This window comes from Tupaia chinensis, unplaced genomic scaffold (assembly GCF_000334495.1).
Source record: "Tupaia chinensis unplaced genomic scaffold, TupChi_1.0 Scaffold148587_1, whole genome shotgun sequence".
In the NCBI taxonomy this organism is placed as follows: domain Eukaryota; kingdom Metazoa; phylum Chordata; class Mammalia; order Scandentia; family Tupaiidae; genus Tupaia; species Tupaia belangeri.
In genome coordinates, this window is record NW_006208436.1 from 2,250,741 (window position 1) to 2,259,304 (window position 8,564).

Sequence of the window (8,564 nt, forward strand, 5' to 3'; positions counted from 1 at the left end):
CTTCCAAATGTTTTAGAAAGAAATAATATCAATCTTACAATAAACTTCTACAGGACAGGAAAAAAAGAACACTTCCCAATTTTTTTTTTTTTTTTTGGTTTTGGTTTTGTTTTTGAGAGGTTTTTGCTATAAGGCGTGTGCACTCGCCAGAAAGACAGAGATAGAGAGACAGAAAGCGAGAAATCACCCCCCAGGGAGGATGGCCATGCTGCAATCCCTTCTCCTCCATTCTCCTCTTGGGATCTTGGACACGCACACATGAGTTTAAGCCACTGGGTCCGGGACTCAAACCATGGTTGACTACATTGGAGTCCAGCAACATAGCCATTACGCCAACTGCTGGTCCCTCAACTTGTTTTATTTATTTATTTATTTATTTGTTTGTTTGTTTGTTTGTTTGTTTATTTATTTATTTATTGGAGAGGTTTTTGCTATAGGGCATGTGTTACTCGCCCAACAGACAGAGAGAGAGAGAGACAGAAAGTGAGAAATCACCCCCCCCCCCCCGCGGGGAGATGGCCACATCGCAATCCCTTCTCCTCCATTCTCCTCTCAGGATCTTGGGCACGCACACACACGTGCCCGGAGTGAGTTTAAGCCACCGGGTCCAGGACTCAAACCACGGTCGACTACATGGGAGTCCAGTGACATAGCCATTACGCTAACTGCTGGTCCCCCCAACTTGTTTTATAAGGCTAGTTGAACTTAATATCTAAAACAGACAAGGACATTGTAAGAAATTACAATTATAGATCAACCTCTCCCATGAACAAATATACAAAAATTCCAAATAAAATATTAACTTATTGAATGCAAGGATATGTCACAAAAGATAATACATCACAACTGAGTGTTGTGATTTGAGAGTGGTTTGACATACAAACGTCAATCAATATGATTCACTACATAAAAGGAAAAAAAGGAGAGGAAATTATGCTTATCTTGATAGAAAAAGGATTTGATAGTATACTTAGCATCCTTTAAGATAAAAATTCTCAGCAATCTAGAAATAAAAGAGAACTAAGTAAAACCTACTGCAAAAATCTTACTTAACTGTAAAATTGTTAATGTTTTGTACACCACCATATTAGTAGTCTTAGCTAGTGCAGGATGATAAGAAAAGACATTAAGAATGGAAAGGGACAACCAGCAGGTACTGTAATGGCTACATAACATAAGGAATAGAATATGTTTATGGATTATGTAAGTCTTAATATTGTAAAGATGACAATGTCCCAAAAAATTGATTTATAGAATCAGTGTAAGCTTAATAAAAATCCAGAAGAATTTTGTAATGGAAATTGAGAAATTGAGTCTAAAATTTAGTTTGCAAAAGGCTAAAGATAGCCAAGACTATCTTGAACAATAAGGCTAGAAAATTTTTATTAGCAACACCAAGATGAGCTATAACATATTATAAGCTAATGTGACATTAGCTTGAGTATAACCAAATAGACTAACGGAACAGAATAGAGTTCAGAAAGAGACTTACCAGTGATCCATCCAGTCACGTGACTTAATAACAAGAGAAATGTGACACAAGGGTAGTGGAGAAAGCATGATCTTTTAAATAAATGGTACTAGGTCATACTGATTTTCCTTAAGAGAAATATTTAATTTTGACACCAGTAATTCATACCTTAAATGAAAATAAACTACAGATGGATTGTTGATGTAAGTGTAAAAGTATAACAATAAAGCTTTAGATGTAAACAGAAGAATATTTTCCTTACTTCCAAGTAGGCTGATTTCTTAAGCATAGCGCAATAAGCATTAACTATGAAGGAAATTTATGGGCTACTTTACAATTAAGAGCTTCTATTTACCAAAACACATGATAAAGTGAGAAATAAAGCCACCAAATAGAAGATATTTTGCTACATAGATCTAGCAAAAGACTGCCATGTATGAACTACACATTAAAAACACAAAAAGGCAGAGACCCCAATTGAAAAGTGACTTGTATTTGCACTTCACAAAACAGATCTTCAAGTGGCCAATGGACATATAAAAAGTTGCTTAACTTCATTAGGTGTCAGGGAAATGCAAATTCAAATCACCATGTGAGAGCCTAACATACATACCAAAATAACTAATATGAAAGACAGAAAATTTCAAGTTCATAGTAAGGATGTAGAACAATAGGAACTCTTATACATTACTTATTAGTATGTAAACTGGTCCAACTTCATTGGAAAATTTTATCTACTGATGCTGTACATCTGCAAGCCATATGACTCAGCAATTCCACTAAGTATATACTGACATAAATCACATGTATCATAGACCAACATATATCTTCATGAATATTATATTCATTTAATTGGTAATAGTCAAAAAGTAGAAGCAACTCAAGTGTCCATCGGTGCTAGAATAGAAAAATTATAATATATATATTCACTCAATGGAATAAGATACAGCAATGAACAAACTATAGCAACATGGACAGAAAAGATGAATCTCACAATGTTGAGCAAAATAAGCTAAATAGAAAAGAGTTTTGTTATTCTATTCATTTAAAATCTACAAGAGACAAAACTAAATGGTGAGGACAGGAGTATGGCAATCCTTAACAAGGGTAGTAACTAGATAAAAGCAAAGAGCTTGTCTCTGGGGTTTTAAGTAATATTCCTCTGTGCCCTCTTACAAGAAATTCAGCAAGCTGTACACTTAGGCTATGTGTGCTTTTCTATATGCATATTATTAGTCAATAAAATTTTTATTAAAAATATGGGACATAGTAGAACAAGAACAAGGAGTAAGGCTAAATGCATTATCATGATGTTCTACATACTTTCAGAGGCAGGTACCACAGATTTAACACTAAGCTTGCAAATGTCTGTTCAAGAAAAGGTTGTCAGTTACATGTTCATTTGTGTCTAGCAGATATAAATGAATTGCCTATAAATATTAGGTTGTCAGGAAAGTTATGATGTATTTTTCTATGTTTTTCTATGCAAAAACTGTCTTATAACTTTCCCAGCAACCAATACAACAGTTATTGGCACTAAGATAAGACAGATATTTCTCACAGAAGTCTACAAAAAAGCCACTTTTCACATAATGAAACCAACTTCAAGAAAACCCTCTGTGATTGCTTTTTATGATGATCCTCAGGTTAGGCAGGTAGACTCTCACCAGTGCACAACTGAGTAAAATCAACAGGGGATAGGAGACTGTGGAGCAAGGCAGTCTACATACTAGTTACTCTATGATTTGGACTAACCTATGCATCCAATTTAAAGAACCTCTAAAAGTGAACAGAAGAGTAGATATGCTTCAAACATTCCCCTTGAATATCATCTCTCTCCACTGAACTTTTGACATTTATTGAGTGGCAGCAAAGTTAAAATAAATACCCCTAATAAATACCTAGGGGGCAGCTATTCTCTGTCCTCAAGCAATCTGAACAGATTTAGCTTTGGAAAGAAATAATGACCTTTTGTGAATGCTAGTATGTCTGTCTAGGACTAGTATCTGAAAAGAGGGTCATCTTACCTCCATTGCAACCACCCATGAACCGGGCACTAAGAATTCTTAGAAATTATATTGAACCTGCTCCAAAGCAATACAATAAATGTTGACCAAAGTCCCAATCCAAATTTCTACTTTGTAAAGTATGACTGAAAGAATTTTAGGCAGAACCAGCAGATAGGATAATGGTTACGTTGCTGGAGGCTTGAACTCAGGCGCAGTGTGTGTGCATGCGTGTGTGCCCAAAGTCCTGAGAGAAGACTGGAGGAAAGAGGACTGTGGCATGGCCATCCCCTGGGTGCAGGGAGTTGGGGGAGGATTTCTCGCTTTCTGTCTGTCTCTCTCTCTCTCTCTCTCTCTCTGGAGAGCACACACACCCTACAGCAAAAAAATTCTAGAAGAGTTTTAGGTAAAAATATAATTGCTAAAGCAAAAGGGTGAATAGTCTTAAAAGGCATACTCAAGCAAACTCTAACAAGAAAAGTAAATCACTAAATTTAAAGCTGTTTAAAGAATTATATTACTAATAATATTCAGAAACATTTCACATACCTGCATTTCTCTCACCAAGTTAAGCAGAAGGACAGACCCCCCCCCCTCCCCAATTATTCAGTGACCAGAATGTTAAGAAGTTCAGACTATTGAAGTTCACTCACTTAACTCAGACCTCTGGGAACTTTTTTTTAAAAAGAAACACATAACAAGTTTAGCTTTCCTAGTTCACAACCGATTATAATCAGCAAGTCAGGATGGTGCAAAGAAAAGAACTGCTAGAAACAGAGTTGTAAGAAATAACAGTTAACTTGGTAGAAACAAATAGCAGAATGCAAAATTAGACAAAGAACTCCAAGGACATAGTCTTCTGGGGAACATTTAGCAAAAACTCTATGCACCTGAAGTCTCCAAGAATAGACACTGCACAGTGGGCATATAAACAGAGACAGATCCAGAGTAAAGTCCTCAATAAGGAGTCCATGACACTGTACATGGAATCTCTTTAAAGCAGGTAGAGAAATATGTAATCTTTTGTTAAAGCAATTCATCTAAACTGTTTTAAATATTATTATTTACTGTGGTTGCAATTTGAGCACCTAAATTATAAGCTTTAGTTATACAGAAGATTGCACTCCATAACAAATACTGAGTAAAGCACTAGAATTGATGGTAGAATTTTAAGCTTACCTGAAACATTAACTACATCAGCTCCTCATTCCTTGACTTTACTGGGGAAAATAAGGTGTTAATGTAATTTTAAATATCTTGGCCTACCTAAAACTGAGCCTAACTATGTGCATATTATTAAAAGAACTTCCATTGTAAATTATCTTTGTCTCCACCCAGCTTAACCATTACCTATCTCTTTAAATCCTTCTTATTAGTCCTTTCTTCTCATAAGATAGAAAAATAATGACATTGGGCGTGGTGGCGCCCGCCCTATGGCAAAAAATAATGACATTGTGTGAAGAGTTTCTCTTAAGTTATTGGTTAGAAGTTTGACAAATGTTATTTTCTAATGTTTATGCATATGTATTTTACTTTTTTAAAGAATTATTTAATTTTATTTATTATTTTTTAAATTTTATTATAGGGAATATGCACTCATCAGAGAGGGACAGAGAGAGGGAAAGTGAAGAAGTAAGGCATCAGGTCCAGGACTTGAATCATGGTCAGCCATGTGTGAGTCCAGAACCTTAACCACCACTCCACCTGCTGACCCTACATATGTATTTCAAATGTATATTTGTGTATATTTTAGGGATTTTCTCAGGGTTGGCAGCTGACATGGTGTGACTAAGGTTGCTAGACTCCCACGTGGCCGACTATCGTTTGAGTCCCAGCTCTGGCAGCTCTCAGTCTCTCTCTCTCTATCTCTCTCTCCCCCTACACCCTTGGGGAAAATTAAAATAAATAAAGTTAAATAATTCTTTTAAAAAAGAATTTTCTCATAAGATAGTTGATCCATAGATTTAGAATTTATATTTTAATTCTCTGTACCAACAGAACTCAAATCAAAAGAATATGTAAGCTTTTAGTAAACTATAGAGCTAAAAAAAGGCAGAAAAATTTAGTAATAATACTCGATTTTCTATGGATAAACATGCAAGTTAAAAAGAAAGTCTGAATGACTTTAGCAATTTAATTTTTCAAAGTTCTAAATGATGGAGTACAGGAAAAGACCACTTGGTGCATAGATACAAAGTCAAGTGTATGAATATTTCAGAACAGAGTGGAAGATTCAGAGTTCTCAAATGACCTATTTTCTTTCCACCACAATCTGTGGAAAATGAAAGTGTACTTATTGCTGAGATAAGTACCATACAAATGTTTTTAGTTTACAATACATACATGTTCAACGGGGGGGAGGAGTCAATGAAATAACTACATACATGTGCATAAACACAGTGAACCAAAAATCAACTCAACACTCTTCCAGACTATCCTACCTAACTGAACAAGCCCATTCCACAGTTGGAAACTACAATACTATAGTACTCAACTGAAGCTTTAAACCTGAAGAGTTGTGTGCTTATATAATGTTTTAAATTAAATCGAGACTGTCTATGTTGTTTAAAGAGTAACGAAAGCATTGGTGTGAAGTATCAGTAGATACACTGGAATGATGTGTGGTGTAGGCGTTGTTTTTGTTTTTGTTTTGAAAACTGTTTAATTTTTCCAGGACATCGGTAGAAAGTCACAAAATGGAAGGCACAGTTCAGAATATTTTTGTTTAAAGAAAAAAATGTATATGTCTTATCTGGGTACAATAAACACATCTCTACCAATATTACTCTTTTTATACTTGGAGAAATTGAAAACCAACAATGAACACATTTTGATTGAAAGCTATTATTAATTTTAGGGCTATCATGATAGTTACCAATGATCTAGTCCAACATCAGTTTACAAATGACGAAGACAAAACTAAAAGAAAAGAAGCTTGCATGGCTTCTTAAAGGACATACTAGTAAATGATAAGGTTGACTTAGCACCTGGTTATTTCTCCACTACACCAACTTCTTCACAACCTAAGTATTAAGTCATCTCTTCTTTGAGATATAAAGCTAAACAACGTATTTATTAAGAGATGGGTGAAGTACCCTGGGTTTCGGAATTCTGAAATGTAAAGAGAACTAGCACAAATGCATAAATACTGCTTTGTTAATTTCGCTGAATTTGTAGTAGGCTACTTAAAACATAGGCTACAGTGATTTTTTCCCAAAAAGTAAAAGTAATTTAGGCAAAGCCTATCAAATAGACCCCATTACTAGATATGGATGATATGCAGCATCAACTATATGAAGAGCAGCTTTAATAAATATTACCTGAATAAATACATAAATTGAAAAAGTGAAACTTATTTTAGCTACTATATTAAACCTATGTGTAAACTATAACTAAAATCAGACTTACATTCTTTTCACAATAGAAAATAATTACACAAATAAAAATAATGAAAACACAGGTAGCCCATTTAGCTATCCACACCAACAGTGTAATCTTACTAAAATTTCTTAAACATTATTTAAAATTTAATTCAAATAGAGTTGAAATAAAAGTCCCTTTCATCTTTCCAACTGCCTCTGATGAGGGTATAAATGAACAGTCAGTGATCTAATACCACCTAAGACAAAAATGGAGAAGCAAAAGAAATAGTACCCACCACTAAATTTATTCATCTAATAAATATTTCTTGAGGGCAAGATGCTATGTTGGAAAGAATTTGTTTTAAAGATTAAGCACAAAGCAGATAAGATCACTGCTCTTGTGAAGTTTAACTCTTGATGAAGATTTTATGAAATACTTTACCCCAAGCACTATGTACATTGGAACCTGCTGTAGAACCTGCTTCAAAGCTATCTTTATGTTTAAAAAGAAGAAATTCTTTTTTAAGAATAAAGATAAGAAAACCAGCCCTTTTTATTGTTCTAGTAACTCAACTTAAAAAAAAATCTACCTAAGTAAAAGAAAAATTTAATACAGCCTATCTCCTTCAAAAGATTGCATCCTAGACAGCACAGGTGGGAAAGGAAACAGATTACATAGTATTTTACCATTTATAACTCAAAGTGTAATAACTCTAAGTGAGGCAGAGCCTCCTGCTACACAGATAAACATCTGCAATAACCCAAGTTAAAAAGAGAAAAAGCAACCCCACATTATTGAATTTAAGTAGTGATACAAATATTGATATTCTGCTTAAAATGCTTTACACATTTTTACACAAGGAAAACATGAAAAATTGAGGAAAGATTTCATCATCCTCTGATTCTTAGAGGGTTATCGATGGAAATGATAGTTTAAAAACAATGTAATTGTTCAGAAAAGCCCTTAGTAAATGGATGCCTAGGATTTAAATGTGCAAAGAAAACAATGTTAGCATGCTAAGAAAACCTATATAGTTATCTCTGCACACAAGGCTTACAAATAGTAATTATTCCTTTTATGTTTTGATGTGTTCTACAAAAAGAGAATAACAGATAATAAGGAAAGGCAGACCTTGGAATAAATCACTGACACGAAGACTAGGTATATCCCACAGCCCCACTCCTAATAACTGCAGGAGCAGCACTAACACTGTAGTTTCAAAGTGGATAGTACACACAGGCACACACACAATGGCTAGCGTGTAGTAGGCATTCACTACAGTGGAATGAAATGAGTGAAGATGTATGTAAACAACCCCAAACAACGAAATGCACTCCAATTTGGGGGCAACGCAGTCAATAATCATATTAATGACTATTTTACACAAAGCTGGCTGCCAGCTTAATGTGCGCTACATGAAAAAGCTGTTCCTTCTTGCCCTCCTCTTTTACTCTGACACTACATTGCACACTCCAAACAAATCCTCCCCCAGCCCCGCCCCGAGCTCTACCCTCTGCTGCTTACAGCCCTGGAACTGACGGAGAGTCCTGGGCCTCGGCGGTGCCCAGCGTCCCCGGCCGCTGTCCAGCACGCTGGGCGCCGGCCGTCGCGGTGGGAGCTCGGGGGCGCGGGGCGCTGGAGCCATGGCCCCTTGTTTCTGAGCCCCCAGGAGCTGGAGTGCCCGCCAGCCCAAAGCTCGCGGCGCCGCCGCCCCCTCCGGCTCG

General features: G+C 35.9%; 1 protein-coding gene across 1 annotated transcript in view; it reads right to left on the reverse strand.

Moving 5' to 3' along the window:
* The window catches only part of RUNDC3B (RUN domain containing 3B), a 154,192-nt gene that overhangs the window by 145,084 nt on the left and 544 nt on the right, over positions 1-8,564 (reverse strand). The window lies entirely within an intron of this gene.